The 19,427-nt window shown below is 43.1% G+C and overlaps 1 long non-coding RNA gene across 2 annotated transcripts; it reads left to right on the top strand.

Annotated features, from left to right (window-relative positions):
* Window positions 1-2,479: 2,479 nt before the first annotated feature.
* Window positions 2,480-9,261, top strand: LOC142497358 (uncharacterized). 2 transcript variants are annotated; one of them, XR_012802237.1, is made up of 5 exons: window positions 2,480-3,192; window positions 3,284-3,350; window positions 3,716-3,741; window positions 6,059-6,213; window positions 7,231-7,290. It is a non-coding gene; the product is annotated as an uncharacterized LOC142497358 (long non-coding RNA). The 2 variants fall into 2 exon arrangements; XR_012802235.1 differs by lacking the exon at window positions 7,231-7,290 and adding an exon at window positions 8,645-9,261 and having other exon boundaries at window positions 2,482-3,192.
* The last annotated feature ends 10,166 nt before the right edge of the window (window positions 9,262-19,427 follow it).

Raw genomic sequence — 19,427 nt, 5'->3', positions numbered from 1 at the left:
TTTTTAATGGGTCATCCGTGATAGGCCCCTCCAGTTAAGTTATCTTTGAAAACCAACCCAGACCCAGGAAAAGTCTTGGCCTGTCATAAACCAAATATATTGTGTTTTTGAATTGAAATTGTTGCACCATTAACCCCTGAAGCACCAGATCGATTAAAATGATCTAAATGTTTTGGCTTACTCCATAGTACTCCCTTTGGCTTTATATATTGCTAAGGCAAAAGTGTCCCACTTCAAAATCCTAGATAAAGCCAAAAACAATTCTGCTACCCGGCAATAGGTGCTGGAAGCTGGAAGCACTTAATGGCAGCTATAACCACGACCTACTGTAAACTAACATAGCATTATGTGCAACGTTAACTTTAACGGACTGCTGAGGATATGCATTGAGGTGGTCCACACCACTTTTGCATATCATTAGCACTAAGGTCTGTTTAAATTCATGGCAGGCCATTTTAGCATGAAGGCAGCACTTACTCCCCGTTAGCACTTAACGAGACGTTAATTGAGGTTAACGTCTCGTTAAGTCCCTAACGGAGCATTATGAATCTACCACTAAGGGCCTCATGCAGTAAGCGTTGATAAGGGAAATATGGCCATTTTATAGCCAAAATTGGGTTTGAGATTCAGTAAGCGCCGATAAGTGCTTCATATCGCCAGGTTTCGGAGCCGATAATTTGGTTATGGCCAGTCGGCTGCCGATAAGCCTGTTTTCGACACTGATCGCCACTTTTTTAAATCGGCTGGATTCAACAAAAAAAAACAGCTTATCGGGGCTGATCGGCACTACGAAATTGAGATGTTATGGCCGATTTCTCCCGCCAACTAAAGTTGGCATTTTGGACGGGAGAACGATCGCTAAGGCTGCCGGAACGGCACTTAGAAAAAAAAAATCTTCTGTACATCAATGGAAGTCAATGGAGCGGGGACGTATAACAGTATAGTACTGTTTACGTTTCATTGCTCACAATACAAGGGGGATTTGCATTACAGTGTGGGGGCATTCCCTGCATTGTGTCACAGCTGATGTGTCTTATTTGCATAACATTCGACTTTTACATGTTTTCAGCATTTGCGGGTCACATTACTCATCATGTGATGATGTGGCAAGGGAAAATACTATACTACACTCTTAAAGGAGAACCTCACATCATATCACACATTTTACTCAACTCAGCGACAATTATTTACATGATGTCACACATGTCACACATACACCGTATATTCATGTTCCTTTACATTACACAATGCTTGTAATGTGTCACGCATCTTTAAACCTTCATGTACATCTAAATTCTCATGTTTACATCTACGTTTGGGTCCTTCCTATTTTCATGACGTCACTTATTGGACGCTCAATCACATTGCATGTTTACATTGTAACCGTTGCATTACAAGCACTTCAACCTAACTTATACACACATGTACAGTAATTCATCATTGGGACACCTTGTAAACTCATTCTATAGCAACTATCCTCCTTACACAAATGCATGCATATGCACACGACTATTCATTGTTGGCAACATGTGACAATAACATGGCTAATTACACATGTTACACAAAACTTTTCCCACGTCAATCTCAGCCTTTTTGTCTCATTACATGACTGACTCTTGCGTTCACAAGTGTTACATGCATTGCACATGCAACTATTTATTTGCAAGCAATCTTTGTACAAAGCTTCACGTCACATCATTGCCAAATATCATCATTCCCTGCAGAATACACACAACAAATACTTAGAACAACAAGTGCACACAGCTTGCCACAGAAGTACTTTATTATGTTAATGTAACACCTTGCATTTTACTATGTCACCTGACATCATCACATACCTATTTAAAGGACGCACATTACCTGCTCATTCACAGCTACTCATTTCAAAATGTTGCGAATGTTTAGGAGACGCAGGAACATTCTTTTCTATGACATGCTTGCTGATCAAGAGAATGATATAGGGCAAGGTAGGGACACACCGAGGGACAGTGACAGTGACGCGGATACGACAGGGACAGGGAGAGGGACAGGCCGAGGGACAGGTAGAGGGACAGGAGATCAGAGGAGAAGACAGAGGAGACAACTTGTGCCTCGTCCGCGTCTGTACAGGGAGAGAACCCTGTTAGATGGGATGAGTGAGGAGGAGATTGTAAGTCGCTATCGTTTGAGTTCAGCAGCAATCTTATCTCTTTATGAGGAGATAAGGGGGGATTTAGATTTTTTCACAGCCAGAGGTCGTGCAGTCCCTGGGCTTGTTAAAATGCTGTGCTCATTACATTATCTTGCTTCCGCGTCATACCAGACAACTGTGGGCATAGTGGGCGGGGTCTCGCAATCTACATTCTCGCGGGCCTTGACCCAGTTTCTCTATGCACTCAATAGACGCGCTAGGAATTATATTCATTTTCCTACAGAGGCAACAGAGTGGCTGGAAGTCAGGACTGGCTTTTATAATATAGCAGGGATACCATCTGTGCTGGGTGCAATCGATTGCACACATGTTGCTTTGATTGCACCTAGTCAGAGTGAGCATGTGTACCGCAATCGGAAGCACTACCATTCACTCAATGTACAGGTGGTATGTGATGCCACGATGAGGATAATGCATGTGGTACCCAAGTTCCCTGGTTCCAGTCACGATTCCTCTATCCTGAGGAACTCTTCAGTCTTCCATGCGTTCGAAGAGGGTCATTTTGAACCTGGTTGGCTGCTGGGTGAGTACACATTTACATGTTCTAACACAAAACACATTTTGATTTAGGAATGTTGGCATTGTACAATTTGATCACTAATGTCAGCTTATGTGTGCTCCATTCATTATAGGTGACTCAGGATACGGAATTAGGCCGTGGCTCTTGACTCCGGTGCTAAACCCTCAAACTGAAGCAGAGGAGAGGTACAATGCAGCCCATATATCTACAAGATCTGTTATAGAGAGGACATTTGGCCTACTCAAGACCAGGTTTAGGTGTCTGGACAGAACTGGTGGGGCTCTTCTATACAAGCCTCAAAAAGTGTCTGATATTATCCTTGCCTGTTGCATTTTGCACAATGTTGCACTCAGGCACAATGTACAGTCAGACCTAGCTGAGGCTTTGGTAGACGAGCATCCCACCCATGTAGCTGCTGAAAATGAACAAACAGCCAGTGGTGGCCAGACACGACAGAATCTCATCAATTCATTTTTTTCTTGTAAGTACAAACTCATATGTTCCTAGTACTACTTTTATAGTTTAATTATGTTATATTAACAATAATGTTTCTTTATATAACCTTCTGTTAGGACACAGATGAATATGGGTTGCACACCTTTCTTTTCTCTGCTGTGTGCACAAAGGGATGTGGCACCGGTATGTTATTGTTGCACAGGTTATATAATCCCTCTTCAATTGTACTTTAGTTGTGTGTATGTGAATACAACTTGGGTAACAAAGCAATAATATTTTAGCATTGTGTTATTCCTTATGCTAAGACAAAACACATATTATGCCCATAATCATTCATGCTTCTAGTATGCTTACATACAATGTTATTGGTGCAGTGTAACATGTACATCCAGATGATGTGTACACCAGGCTGATTTACATTTTGAATGTCATTAAATATACATGGTGTTGCACATTTAACACCAAATACACACTTTGATGTGTTCTTTACGGTACTGAAGATGGCATGTCAATGTTTGCAATTTATATATTGTTCCTTTGCATTATAGGTATATTTGCAGTATGACTGATCATGGTATGTATATTTGCTGACATCTCTCATAAGATGTGGCTACCTCAATCTTCCTATAATTATTGGAACTAAAAACCCAACATATTGGTTTAAACACAAATGTTACATATATGTACTTTCTGTATCATGTATATGCATTTAGCTACTCTTGAGGTTTCATGTGCATTGTATTACAAAATGATTACTCACATTTCATCACATTTTATGTATGTTTCCTTATAATTTCCATTAATGTAATATAGAGGTGTTTGGAGAAAAGGGGATAACTGTACTTATTTGTTTACTTACGGGAGCACATTCATCACTAGCATAGACACACTTTTTAAGACAACTGTTTGTGTGTGTATCAATTGGTGTAGGATCCATGTATAACACCGACAAATGATAACACCAGCTTTATTATGGTAGCTTATATCATCATATTGACTATACTATGTATTTCTAAACGATTAATAAACACAGTAAACTATAGTTAGTTAGGTTAATGAAATATACACAGAAACGTACTTCATAACATGATGGTGATGTCATATTCAGAACATCATGCATTGGAGGGGACCATAACATCTGGCCAGTAACATTATTTGCTACAGTCCCAAACCATTTTATCTACATACCCATGTAACAAGAGATTTTAAAAATAAATGGCTACTTGGTTGTAAGTGTCCTTTACATTGGGAGAAGGAGTGGCTCACTGAGTAAAGACACACACTGGCACTGATAGTTTGAAGCAGGGGAGTCTGGTTCAATTCCCAGTGTGGGCTCCTTGTGACCTTGGCCAAGTCACTTTATCTCCCTGTGCCTCATGCGGCAAAAAAACATTTGTACGTTCCACGGGCCAGGGACCTCAGGCTGAAACATGTGTCTGTAAATCGCTGCGTACAACTAGCAGCCCTATACATGAACATGCTCATATTATTATTATTATTGTTACATAGTTTCGACAGTCATACGTTCCATTACATATTAGAATACACAAATGTGTTAGCAGAGTGGGAATGGTTGTTATATATAAAAGACACCATGTCATAAAATGTTAGTAGTCATTAAAGAACACTCAATAAAAATTCATGAGGCACTCTTTTGCAACATCATTATGTTAATTAAGTGCTTATGCAATATAGGCATAAGGGTATCACATTTTTAATTGTTTGTTAATAAGCGCTGCAAGCAATATAAAATTAGTTCCATATGTAGTATAGTAGTCGGTGGCTCCTCCTCACAATCATCTCATATAAAGGTAGACTCTTCTGAAATCATACATTGATCCGATTGTATCTTCCCCGACATCTCTGAAATACAGCAAACACATGATGGTCAAAGATGGCACCTTACTAGATATGCATCCGTGACAACGCGTTACGCAGCTCTATATGATTGTGTAGATACACACGTCAGTCACTTATATGTTAGAAGTAAAACTGTTCATCAGTATGTAATGTTTCTTTAAATTTGTAGCAGGCATAACTATGTATAAGAAGTGAACGTTGCCTGTATACTGAAAGATGTGCGCGCACATCTTTGTGTGCGCACGCACTTCACGCTTGGCTCCACTAACTGTTAGCGCATGCGCAAAACAAAGCGTACGTTGTGCGTTCAATACATGTTGAAAATACCAGTAAACATAACATCTTTATTTCAAATACAATGAAGACGAAACTACATTCGTTCTAAACGAGTACATCTGTATTCTTTTTAAACAGACGTGTTTGAACAGAAAGCACGGCCGATAACACAATGCGCAAATGCAATACGTGTGACGTCATGTTAAGCCAGCGTGAAACGCACGCTAACACTCCTCCCACTCAATTAACATTCGGCTAACGCCCAGGGTACGCCTACAAACACTGAGCCGCACGCATCACACACTGCAGTTACCGTTACTATAACAAAACATGACAGCCAATAGGCTTTGAGGCGCGCACGTCGCTTGGGGGCGGGACTTACATCAGTAATCCTTTTTAAGGACGCCTTGGCCCATGACAAGGGTCCCACGTCATACGTGGTGGACCCGGTTTTCAATGTTGTAGATGTTGCATGATAACAAAACAGGTATGTGTTAGAGTAATGGAAAAATGTTGCTAATATGTTTAAAGGGATAGGAAAGTACGTATATTTATTCCGTCAGCAATGTGTACTACTCTTTCAGGTTCTACTATATTGTATTAGGAAACAATTTGTTTGTGATCGCTACATGTTATGCAGTCTGCAATGTTACGCTGTATCCACGCATTGAAAGTGAAAATGGTGGTTACAAAAAAAAAAAAAATTTAAACGCAGAGTCAACGCATAACGATTGTTATATTTACCATTCTTCTAGAATTAACTCTTCGCCTGGCTGCAACTGGTCGCTCCAGAAATGCAAGGCATTTTCATCCACGCTTAACCCAACCGCTGAATCCAGTATGACACATATCTCCTCCAGGATGCGCTCATAGGAATCGCCACTGCTTTCTTCAAATAATTGGTCGGGAGGTAGGTTCATTTCTTCGGGTTCCCATTCCAATGCATTTTCAGCTGAAAGGCTTGGTACATAATCATAGTACTTTTGTTCTTGTACAATGTGGGTTTCAGGAATGGAGGCTGCAGATATTGCAGCACGTATCGATTCAAACGGATCAGTAGTAGCGGATACATTGCTATTGCCATTAGGAATAAATATGCCTTTCACGACAATATAAGTGCCGTCTTTCAGGAGAAATTGTTTTTCCGGGGCAATCTTCCAGAAACCATAGGTGTGTTGTAGCTTATCCTGGTCACGTTCAAAAAAGTCATTACTTGATAAAGTGAATCTTATTGAGGAATTAAAATTCCGTGCATGCTTACGGTCTTGGTAATAAGGATATTTTGCTCGAATGAAATCATCGATTTGGCGTGTGCTTGCTTTCTGTCCGCGACTGTTCAAGATGGCTTCACAGATCATGTACTTATACCCTAAAAGGGGATTAATATTGTTAACGAATTCATCAGCCATGTCTGAGTAGCACAAAAGCTGTGTGCAGGTCTGTGTTATTTGCTCATCAAAATGAATGTGCTGAATGGCTAACAAACTCCTGTTTTTCCTTGTCAAGGTCAACAAAACTAACTACTTTGACTCCTTATTTCAAACGCCAATTGGATTTGTTTGTCTAATTGGGTTAACAGTTGTGGTTCGTGATATGGGACTGTGGGAGAAACATTTCTCCTTCTTTTATCTCGTTTGTGAAAAACATCCCTAGACTTTGAATGCGTTCACATAGTGTTTTTTTGAAAACTAACAAAGACCACTGTGTGAAAATATTTCTTAGCCAGGCATATCAGTAAAAACACACACCTGCAAAAAGAAATGTTTTTTCCCCGCTTACATTTCTGTGTGTATGTGAAAGTCTGGTTAACTCCCTGTCTGCATGAGTTTAAATACGTGTGTATATATATATATATATAAATATATCTCTCTTATAAAAATATATATATATATTTATATATTATATTTTATTTTTTTTAATATTGCAGGAGTACACACAACATTGATGGCATTAAGTATACCTTGTATGAAACCTATTTAAATGGTGAGAAACATGATTGAATTAAGTAATAAACATTTGTTTAAGCACAATACTGTTAGAGTCTCATACTTACTGTAGGATATTTCTCAAACATTAGGCCTGTATTATTAAAATAGTGTTTTCACAAGGAAGCATGAAGTGTATTAGTTTGTAAAATACATGTATACCAGTTTATATAGTACTATATAGTACTATATATATATACATATATATATACATATATATATATATACACACACACACACACACACACACACACACACACACACACACACACACACACACACACACACACACACACACACACACACACACACACACACACACACACACACACACACACACACAGTGTGTGTGTATATATATTATTATACATTCTGAGATGTTATTGAAACGAACACACAAATGATTAAAGGACAAAATTACAATGGCCAAGCAAGGCAAAGGTAAGTAATAATTTACACATAATCCTGCTGTACACGTACAAGAAAGATGTTTGCACTTACTTAGGTGTTTTTATAATTGCATGTGACTAATATGCATATGCAATTCTTACATCAATTAACACACCCAAATGCAATGTTTTGCTGCAAAGTCAATGGCAGCTTCTCTAAACTTAGCAACTGGCTCCTGGTGGACCATTACTGAACAGACGATTAAAACATAATTATTTATAACACAATTAATTATGAGTGTTAACATTTCCAAAACTTCACGTGTACAAGAACATAGTTGAAAGTTTGGAAACAACACAGTCTTCAGCATACATACAATAGTAATTAGATAATCTGAAGTCAACAAAACAAGGCCAAAGACATATTTTCTGAATTATAACATTTATTTTTTTTGTTCCTTTTGCGAACGAGTAACAGGCCTGCTTGTTGTCTCTTGAATTTTCCTTTTTCTTTTGCCACCAACTTTAGGCACAACAGAGCCACTTTGAGTGGCCTCTGGCACTTCACGGGCAGGGCTTGTGGCCAGTGACTCACCTACAGGGCTTGTGGCCAGTGACTCACCTACAGGGCTTGTGGCCAGTGACTCACCTACAGGGCTTGTGGCCAGTGACTCACCTACAGGGCTTTTGGGCAGCGATTCACCTACAGGGCTTTTGGGCAGCGATTCACCTACAGGGCTTTTGGGCAGTGACTCACCTACAGGGCTTGTGGGTACTGACTGTTCACGGACAGGGCTTATGGCAAGTGACTCACCGACAGAGCTTGTGCCCACTGACACATGTGAGCAAGTTGGTAGACACTGCACAAGTGATGGTCGGTCTGTTTCATGTGAGTCTTTTTTTGTTTTTGACCAAAAACTGGTCAGTAGTAACTGCTTGTGTTTTCTTTTTGTGGCCTCCTTTGTAGGTGTCAGCTGCTGAATTTGTACAGATGGCAGCGGTAGGATGTCGTCAGGAACCTGCACAGCAATGTCTGCTACTTGACCGGTAACATTTGGGCCTGGTGAATGAATATCAGATGAATGTGGTGAAAACTGACCTGCATGAACAGATCCTGGCTGTGAGGTGTTGAATTGTGGTACATTAGTCATTCTCCAGTAATTAGCTTGTGTTTGCTGAACAACTAATGCTTCGAATGAGGTGTTGATTTTTTGCAACTGTTTAGGCACTTCAATGAAGACTCTGTGGAGATGTGCCAATTGTGATACTGTTTCTTCCTGCAGTCCAATCATCCTTTCCAGCACTGTCATCATGTCTGAATGGCGACGATTTTCTGCGTCCACTATTTTTCCCTCTGAAGCTACAATTGCATCGTATGTGGAAGTTGATGGACGATTTGGCGGTACAACAGTTTCTATTGGCACCTCTTCATGGTCACATGATTGTATTTCAGTCTCTTCTGCGGCATCATCCTCATCATACTCATCATCCTCATCACCATGATGTTCTAAAAAGAAATGTACACATTATTAAATGGCATGTTAATGTATGCTGTGTTACTATGTAATTGTACTGTGTCCTAAGTAACACCTAACATGTTAGCATACGTTTTATAACCTCACATTAAAAACTACCTTGACTTACGAATAATGTTTGGACTCAGTATGAAATATGAATGAATGAAAAGTTGCTCTAAACTCCGAAGTCCTACATGATAGTTCACATCACTAACACAATACATGTTGCCTTACACTTAATTTGCACTGACACTAAGTAATCCTATTTAAAGAAGATGTGCAAAACAAATAATGAACATGACAACATAACATATAGAAGAGCACATATTATATGGCCAGCAAATGATACACTCACCTTCTAGTTGTGTTGAGCTGGCTGACCCAGGTGAAGACACTTGTTCCATCTCAGGTGACACATGTCCTCCAGGGGCAACTATATATAACAATAACATAAGTTTTACATTTACATGTGTAAATATTGAACAAACACTTATTGTATGTTCTGTATTTATGATTAACTAACAACATCAGTTCCTTAACCGAAAATGTGTGTGAAAGTGAACATAAATAGTTGTAATAACACTGTACATGCCTGTGTACTTAGAAGTTTTGAGTTCCCTAACATACAACATACTATGTTTCTGCAGTAATGCGTGAGGATAAATAGATTAAATTAGTACATAAAAATCATATGTTGTGTAGTGATATCAGTATCATAATGTACATAACTATCATGAGATGACCATTCACAATGGTTATCATGAAGGTGGTCATATTGCAAAAAGTGTTGTTTTTGGTAGAGGATATGTGTGGTACATTAATCGAAGATGTGGCACACCTGAATGTGGCTGTGACTCAACAAGACAACACATGCAGTGTGTGATAATGTGTCTTTGATAGTAGTTCAACTATAGATATGAGTGAACTAATGTGTGACGTACGCTTTGATAAGTAATGAGTTGTTGGGGCATTTAGTAGCTAGAGTTAAGCTTTCAAATGAGTGTGATTAACTTCAGTTGTGCTATTCAGGTTGTAAGAAAGGTATTCCCTTCCCCAAAAAGCCTAATCAGCCACACCTTTCAATTACTTGAAACAGGTGAAAATGGTGTGAACTAAGTTGACCGTGAAATGAGGCTGTAATTAGTGTGTGTGCTGAACCCCACCCCCTCTGTTGAAGTGTATGCTGTGATGAGATATTAATTGCAGCTGCTTTAACACAATGGTAGATGAGCTAAGTAGTCATCTGCAGTGTTTAAGTTATGAAAACAATGACATAACATATGATACGTGTGCCTCATTATGCTGTCTGTATATGACATAAAGCAAAAATGGACCTTTTCATAAGCAACTATAGATGTGTTAGTGCCAGTGATGTTTGTAGGCCGTTACATGCAATTTCTTTGATGCATGCTTAAAATAGGCAGTAATGTCATGTTTGTCGGAGTAAAATCAATAAAATACACAATAATATGATACATATTTCTGTTCTGTACCTGTAGCTACTAATAATTTCTCATGAACATGTGTTACACATGTGTACTACCCTGTTGTTCCCCATCTTCGCCCACCATCAATTGCTTCCACTGCAGCTATGCATTTTGGGAATTCACATGTAAATGAGCACGCAATGGCACGTGCTATATTAGTTACTGCTTTTAGTAGGACTACTACATATATGTCTATTTTGAGATATATATATATACAGAATCAGACATATACATATATAGATGCAGGTATGCTTATATTGTGAAGACAGTATAAAAAGCAGTGTAAATATGCAAAATAAGTGTAAGCAACGACACGCCTAGTACAGTAATATTTATCACCTGCTGGAAATTGTGACGGATAAATTCCAATGTCACGGTCACCAGCCAAGCCTTCCACGACGACGGTAAGTAATTTTGGCCGAAGCAGCTCCTCCAATGGAGTCAATATGAGACGTTGTGGTGTGGGCCCACCTCCAGTGCCAGTAGCATGCACGCGTTGGTCTTGTATTTTCTTTTTCAATTTGGACCTAATATCATCAAATCTTTTCCGACAATGATACTTGTCCCTGACACTATTCCCACAGGCATTGACACCAATGACTATTGTGTCCCACATTTCTTTTTTGCTTGCTGCACTTGTCCGCCCTTGAAAAACATATAAAAGATATGAGGTAAATTAATAATAATATAAGCACCAGTTTCCTACACTGCTAGCTGTTCCAAGAGATAGCAAACATGCTGTTTTATGTGTAATATGTGAAGCACATGAGCATTCACTACTAAACCTATACATGTAAGCAAGGTTGCATTCATATTGTATGCAGTTCTGGCAAATTGACCGCCTGTGTTTATTTGTCCTTGTAAGGCATGATAAAAAGCTGTGTTTCCACACTAATGAACATAGAAAGATATTGTGTACCCATATTTGCATATGAACAAAACTCAGATGACCTAGGATCACATGTATTTGAATAATAAATGTAAAGGTACACTTACCTACTAAATGTCCATAGAGACTGTCATAGTGCTCCAGAATGCCAGTGACAAGAGCCCTATTTTCCTGGTCATTGAAGCGAGGATTACGTGGCTTCTCCACACGTTTCTTCCGAGCAGGTTTAGGGTCAGAGCTTGGCTGGTGCTGACTGGACTCTCCTTCTTCCAATGGAAGAGCCTCCAAAAGCTGGCCACCAGCAAGCACGCCACCACCAGACACCCCATCAGCAACTGCGCCACCAGCAGCACTCCCAGCACCAGCACTCCCACTCCTAGCACCAGCACTCCCACTCCTAGCACCAGCACTCACACTCCTAGCACCAGCACTCACACTCCTAGCACCAGCACTCCCAGCACCAGCACTCCCACTCACAGCAACAGCACTCCCACTCCCAACAACAGCACTCCCACTCCCAACAACAGCACTCCCACTCCCAGCAACACCACTCGCAGCACCAGCACTCCCACTCCCAACAACAGCACTCCCACTCCCAGCACCAGCACTCCCACTCCCAGCAACACCACTCGGTGCACCAGCAACATCACTCCCCTGAACAGAACGTTCACTCTGACGCGTACTCGCACGAGTAGCACTCCCACTCCCACCAGCATCACTCTTCCCACGCTTTGCGGGCATACTTCCAGCACTCACAAAAAACAGACAAGAAATGTACAGGCAATCACACGACCCACTTCCACATATAAAACAAGACAAAGATGTAAACAAAACAACAAAGGACAAAGCTCTCCCAATACACAACAAGTCTCTCAGTCAATATGCAAATCTTCAATCGTCCAGCTCTGTGCGTCTCTCTCTCTCTCTCACTCCCAACAACACAGAGAATGATTAGCAGTACACGTTGCCTTTAAATATGGCGCGCAATCAAAAACATGCTTGTTTCGCCTGATTCAGCAAGATTTGTGATTGTGCAACCTAACAGCACCCCGCCACGCACGCCGATACACCTGTGTGTGATCGGCTCATCATCGTGAGAGTGGGCGGATTTGTTTTCGGCTTGATTTTGAATGTATTCGGCACTTACTGCATACGGAGAGGGAAAAACGCCAATAACATGACTAATCGATAAGCTTGCCGATTTCACATAATCGTCGCTTACTGCATGAGGCCCTAAGAGCATTAATATTTTCTTCTAACGTTTCTTGCTTTAAGCATCTGATCCGAGCAGGATGTGGTGACAAAAGCAGAGAAATATTAAAATGCTAATTAATCTTTGTTGTCACTACCTTTTGTAATGCCACAATAGGTGAAACAGAAATATAATAATGGGGTACAAATATATTTTTTGTGCAGGTAGAAACCGTTTCAAGGCTATCAAACGCGCTGTTCAGTTTGTGCAGAGAACATGTGCAACCTGAACAGAACAGAACATTATGTCAAATAAACATTAGTCATAGTTATTGAGCAAGAAGGAGAGTGGGGGCGGAAGCTGCAGCCAGTGAACTTATATCCCCAGTTAACTTGTAGATAGTGTAAACAAACACTAAACCACATTTCTTACCTATTATACAGCAAATATCTATATGTTCATCCTGGTACTTGGATCCTGTTTAAATAAAAACAAGAACCACAAATCCAAAACAAATAGATAAAAACAAGAACTACAGTAGTGGAATAAAATGAGGTTTATTCGGGTAAACCCGCATACACACAGTGAAATACAAAGATACAGGAAATATACACACTTACTGGGACGCTGGGGGTGAAATCTGGGCTAAAATAGGTGCATGGTGCCCGCTTCGGAGGGCTTACCCTGAATGAGATATATGCCCAGGCTTCCTGGTCCTCTTTTCGGCTTCAGGTCCTAGACGCGACTGCTACGTTCCAAAACAAGAACTTCAACTTCGCCTCTGACTTAGCCTCTGCAGGGCAGACTCTCCTAGCTTCAAAACGAAGCCAGTTGCTCTGCTATTTGGGACAGAGCATCATTGAAATGCCCGCCCTCGAGTCATCGACTCAAGCTATAAGATGGTTTGGTTCTCTGACTGGGGCTTCTCCTTACATACCTTCCGCTGTTCTACTGTATGTTCAGCATGGAGGTACAGTAGGAGGAGCGACCAGAGCGTGGGAATTCCTCCCCGCCAGCCAATAGGAATAGGGCTTGTCCTTTGGCTGACATCAGAGGAGGGGGCGTGCAAACCGGCTCGGGATACCCTGTGGGCGGGACATATGAATTGACCAATAGGAAATGCGCCGACATTCTGCCGCTTCCCCCAGTCAACCCATTGCCACCTACTGGGCAGGCTCCAGAGAGTCCGGCAGACCAGAGGGTCCTCCCTACAGGGGGTCTCTGTTCTGAGGACTCAGTACTCTGCCCTGCACCGGCCATTTAGCACCCCGACACCTCTCAACATCCCGTCTCCCCTTTGAACTACGATATCTATCCAGACTTCCCTGCACCTTTGTATTTTCCCAGGCTAGCTGAATAGACATTTATAGTAAATGTACAACTCATAATAAAATATGTTTTATTACACAATATCTCTTGGGGAACCCATATCTGTGCGGGAGATGGATCTGGGATATATGGGCTCGAAAACCAGGAGTCTGGGGGACACCGGGCAGCCCCGGGGAAATTCCACTTGCGTACCGGCAAATATTGCCTGCACGTCGTCGAGAATTACTGGTATCTTTGGTCCCCAAACTCCTCCAAACAAAATAATTGCATTTTGACCCAAATATTCCAAATAAAACTTACACACCAGAAGTTTCACGTTTCAAGGGCAAAGGGAACTTGTAAACAGGAAAAGCAGGGGTCACTTTATTTTTCACATATATAATCCCTGATCCCTGGCTTATGGTGCTAGGTAACTGCACGTTACCCCACGGTTTCAGGGGTAACCAGATGGGCTTAAACCTTTATTGTGTAGCCTGGTTACCCGCTCCCGTCACAGCAATTTTGAACAATGTACTGTATTAATTTTGCCAAAATACAAATTAATTGTACTTAAAAAAAAAAAACATTTTCCATAGTTTTTTTTCCCCTTTTGTTTCATAAAAAACATTAAACAATATAGGCAAATAAGGGTGGGAAGTTGTGTTGGTTCTTTCATTTAGTTAAAAAACAAAAACAAAGGAGTGAGAGGGAGTAGGTGGTATGATACCTTTTATTAGACTAACAAGTAATCGATATGTTAGAAGCTTTCAATAATGAGATATATATACTTAATAAAAATATATTTGAAGAAAGCCAACAGTAAGTACATAAAGTAAATTTGTGTTGTAAAATGAAATATATAATGTATGATATTATCCCCAGGCAAAATGGATTCCCCTATTCCTTGCACTGGAGTTGAAGAGGTGATAGTGTGCCCCTCTCTCCCTGTTCAGTGGGTTCATGTGGGAGGTGATCCATTTGTCCCTGTGGTGAGGGGTTCCTCTAAGGTATGTCTCTAAAGGGCTTAATTGTGTCTATGTTTCAGAGCTGTGATACAGCAAGCAAAGGTTACAGGGATGCTTTGATTCAGAGTGCCAAAGCAGGCAATGGAGCTGAGCAGCAGAATTGGGAGATGGAGCAATGAAGTGGAGCATAGTATTGAGTGGTCACTTGGGTTTTGCCAGCAGGATAATGTTATGAACAGGGTAATTTCTCCAGTGCTTATGGTAGCCGGACAGGGGATGTAGGTGGGAAGATGTTCTGTTAGAGAAAGGTAGAATGACTGCGAATCAGGAATTTAAAAATAAATCAAGCAAGAGTGGGGTCTTGTCTGTCCTTGTTTAGGATACAGAAGGAGGAATTGTGTTCATTGGAGGCGTTAACAGAGCATAAGGGCTGGGACCCGCTGCACCCAGCGGCGCGGGCGGCCGCGTGAGCATTCGCCACCAGCAGGGGAATCCTTCTGAGCCAGTCCCAGTCCCCCCTCGCTGCACGGCTCACTACAAGCTGTGATGCGTCAGCCGGCAGGGGATGCAAGAAAATTGTGATCCCGAGCGGTGACGCGTCACGTGGTGCGCTGATGAGCCTATCAGCGGCGGGGGCGGGAGCTGTCAGACAGCTTCCTACACAAGGTAGGGGGTGGTGTGTGTGTGTGTGTATCAGCGTGTATCAGCGTGTATCAGCGTGTGTGAGGAGGGCATTTTTGGTGGAAGGGGGAGGGAGCGGAAGCTGCTTACTTTCCAGCAGCCCGCAGCAGCTCCCTCCTACAGCCCGGGAGACCGAGCCCGAGCCCGTGGAGGGAGGGGGGGAGTAGCGGGTCCATCCACTCAAACCACGCCCCCCTCCCACTCCTGCCCCCCTCCTGCTCGGGCTCCCGGCTCCCTACAGACCGCATATCACGGTCTGTGCCTGTCAGCGCGCCGCCTGTCTGCTGTTACGCCGGTGCTGCCCGCGGACCAGACCCGTCCCCTGAGCTGAAGGGGGAAGTGGTAATACACGCACCCGCAGCAAAGGGTGCATGTCCGGAGTGTGGTATGAAGCGTTGCCAGGCCAGGTGTAGTAAGGTAGACAATACTTGCCGGTACCGGTTGTAGAGATAGAGTGATGAATGCCTTGCCGAGGTCAGGGAGTGGAGAGTGGAGATAGGTCGTAGTCCAAGCCGTGTTCAAGGGGTTACCAGAGTGAGCGTTGTCCAAGGGGTGCCGAGATCGAGAGCCAGAGGGGGTAGTCGTATAAGCCGCGTCAGAACCTGTGAAAACACTGAGAGAATCCAGAAGTACTCCCATACAGAGACTATGTCGAGCGACGAGTGATGGGAAGCACAGGCATAATAAAGCTGGGCAGGCCAATGGGAAAAGGGGGCAGGCCTGGAGGACTGCAAGGAGTCTTCCCTGATAGGAGGGAGGTGTTACAGCCCAGCTGAGTGTAATCCTTGATTTGCATGGAACTGTGTGATGCTTGGGGGCGACGCCTCACTGCAGGAGCACTGGTTAAAAGTGCTCTGTTAGGCGTGTGCTCTGTAAGCTGGGAATGCATGCACATAACGTCTGGGGCTGGCGTGCGTGTAGGTATGCGTGCAGGAGGGCGTGGGCGTGCCCGGCGCTGAGCAGAGGAATCGCCGAGGGGAGTGATCCCGCGACGGCGGCAGGGGCGAGGAGCCGTGGAGGCCGGTAAGGCAGGATTGTTTTGTGTGTCCAGGGGCTCCCTGCGGAGAGGGAGTGCTCTGTGTGGGAAGCGAGGAGAACGTCGATTCCTGACAGTACCCCCCTCTTCAGGAACGGCCTCAGGATGGTCCAAGAACGGTTTCTCTGGAAACTTTTTCCTGAAGGACTTAAGAAGGGCCGGGGCATGAATGTCCTTTGAAGGTACCCAGGATCTCTCTTCAGGGCCAAAGCCCTTCCACTGCACCAAGAACTGGAGCTGACCCCTGGATAGGCGAGAATCCAAAAGAGAGTGAACTTCGTATTCCTCGTTATTTTGTACAGTAATGGGATCCGGTTTACGAGTCTGATCCGGAAAGAAGTGACTGGAGATAAATGGTTTTAAGAGGGACACATGAAAGACATTGGGAATCTTCATACTGGGTGGTAGTTGGAGCCGGAATGCCACAGGATTGATTTGTTCACAAATAGGGAAGGGTCCCAGGAACTTAGGTGCCAGTTTAGGAGATGGTACCTTGAGGTGGATATTCCTAGAGGAGAGCCATACCAAATCCCCTGGTTTGTAACTGGGCGCCGAACGACGACGACGATCGGCCTGTAGTTTCGATCTGCGGGAGGAGTTGAAAAGGGTAGACTGAATCCTGGACCATGCGGTTTGGAGGGAAGAAATGCGTTCATCTACTGCACCGACACACTTTATTCGAGCAAATACCCAGTATGTACCTGGCAGATACCTGGAATGCGCCGCTCCTCACCTCTGACAAGCCCCGTTGTGTTTGCCTTCCCAGCCTGGGTTCATGCCTGGCTGACGGGCGGCTGATCTGTTAAATGATAATGATTAGGATTTAATAGGCTGCAATGCTTCGGGTGTCTACCAGATGGCATAAATTCATGAATTGTAATGCAGTATATATATATATACTGTGCAGTATTGCAGCCAGCGGGAATAAAATACTTCAATCCCTGCCTGGAAAATACCTCAATGTACTCGGGCAGAAAATAGTCACAAACCTCAATACACCCGGGTATACCCGAATTCGTGGGACTAGCCGAGCTCGAATAAAGTGTGTCGCCAGTGTACGGCTGGTACTCCAGAAGGAATGTTGGGGATGGGAAGACAGGGAGGGTGGAACCCATAATTTATAAAGAAGGGTGACTCCCGGGTGGACTCGTTTTTTGCAGAATTGACGGCATACTCTGCCCAAGAGAGGAGTTGAGCCCAATCATCCTGGAAATCGGATATAAAACATCTCAGGTACTTCTCCAGGGATTGATTGATTCTCTCCGTTTGTTCATTGGACTGAGGATGATAGGCGAAAGAGAAGGAAGAAGAGATGCCCAATCTCTTCGCGAAAGCTCTCCAAAATTTGGATACGAACTGAGAACCTCTGTCAGAAACAATGGACAAAGGGATCCCATGAATCCGGAAAATCTGCTCCGTAAAGATATCAGCAAGGGCGGGGGAGGTGGGTAATCCTTTAAGTGGAATGAAATGGGACATCTTCGAGAACCTGTCCACGACCACCAAGATAGTGTTCATTCCTCTGGACTTGGGCAACTCCACGATGAAGTCCATAGAAATGTGGGACCAGGGGCGGTCGGGAACTGGAAGGGGTAACAGAAAACCCTGAGGCTTTTGACAGAGAGTCTTGCTTTGAGTGCACGTGGGGCATGCGGGTAAACTCCAGAATATCTTGAGACATCCTTGGCCACCAGAAATTCCGACGAATGAGATCAGTAGTCTTCTTAAAACCTGGATGACCTGCAGATTTAGAGGAGTGACCCCAAGACAGGACCTCTGGAACAAATTTGGATGGTACAAAGAGTTTGTTGTCGGGAACGACCAAGTCCTTGGGAATGCGTCTCTGGGAGTGCAAAATCTTGTCAAGATTCTTGAATGTAGACGTGGCGAGAATCCTCTCATGTGGAAGGATAGTCTCCAACGACTCCTCTGGCCTCTCTTCAGAAGAATGTATTCGGGAGAGTGCGTCTGCCTTTACGTTCTTGGTCCCGGGGATATAGGACAGGTGAAATCGAATCGAGAAAAAACAGAGCCCAACGAGCCTGTCGTTGACCAAGGCGTTGAGTGTTCTCTATGTAAAGAAGGTTCTTGTGGTCCGTGAGAATAGTAAACGGCTCTTTTGACCACTCCAGCAGGTGTCTCCACTCTTGAAGAGCCATCTTCACGGCCAGAAGTTCCCTGTTACCCACGTCATTATTCCTCTCGGCAGACGAGAATTTCTTGGAAAAATATGCACAGAGATGTAACTTATCTTGGGGCGTGGGTCTCTGGGAAAGAATGGCACCAGCACCACAATCAGAAGCGTCGACCTCCAGGACGAAGGGAAGTTCGATGTTGGGATGACGGAGAATAGGTGCGGATATAAAAGCTTCCTTGAGTGTCTCGAAGGCGGAGATGGCCTCGGATGACCAAGCAGAAGGATCAGCTCTTTTTTTGGTGAGCGCAGTGAGGGGTGCCACAATGGTGGAAAAACTCCGTATAAACTTACGATAGTAATTAGCAAACCCTAAAAAACGTTGTATGGCCTTGAGAGAATTGGGTCTTGGCCATTCAGTGACTGCTTGAAGTTTACCGGAGTCCATCATAAACCCCTCATCGGAAATGATATACTCCAGGAACGGAGTAGAGGTCGTATGAAAGGTGCACTTCTCCAGTTTGGCGTACAAATGGTGTTC

Source organism: Ascaphus truei, chromosome 6, assembly GCF_040206685.1.
Source record: "Ascaphus truei isolate aAscTru1 chromosome 6, aAscTru1.hap1, whole genome shotgun sequence".
NCBI lineage: Eukaryota > Metazoa > Chordata > Amphibia > Anura > Ascaphidae > Ascaphus > Ascaphus truei.
Note: the sequence above shows the minus strand (reverse complement) of the source record. Positions and strands in the feature narration are given on the sequence as shown.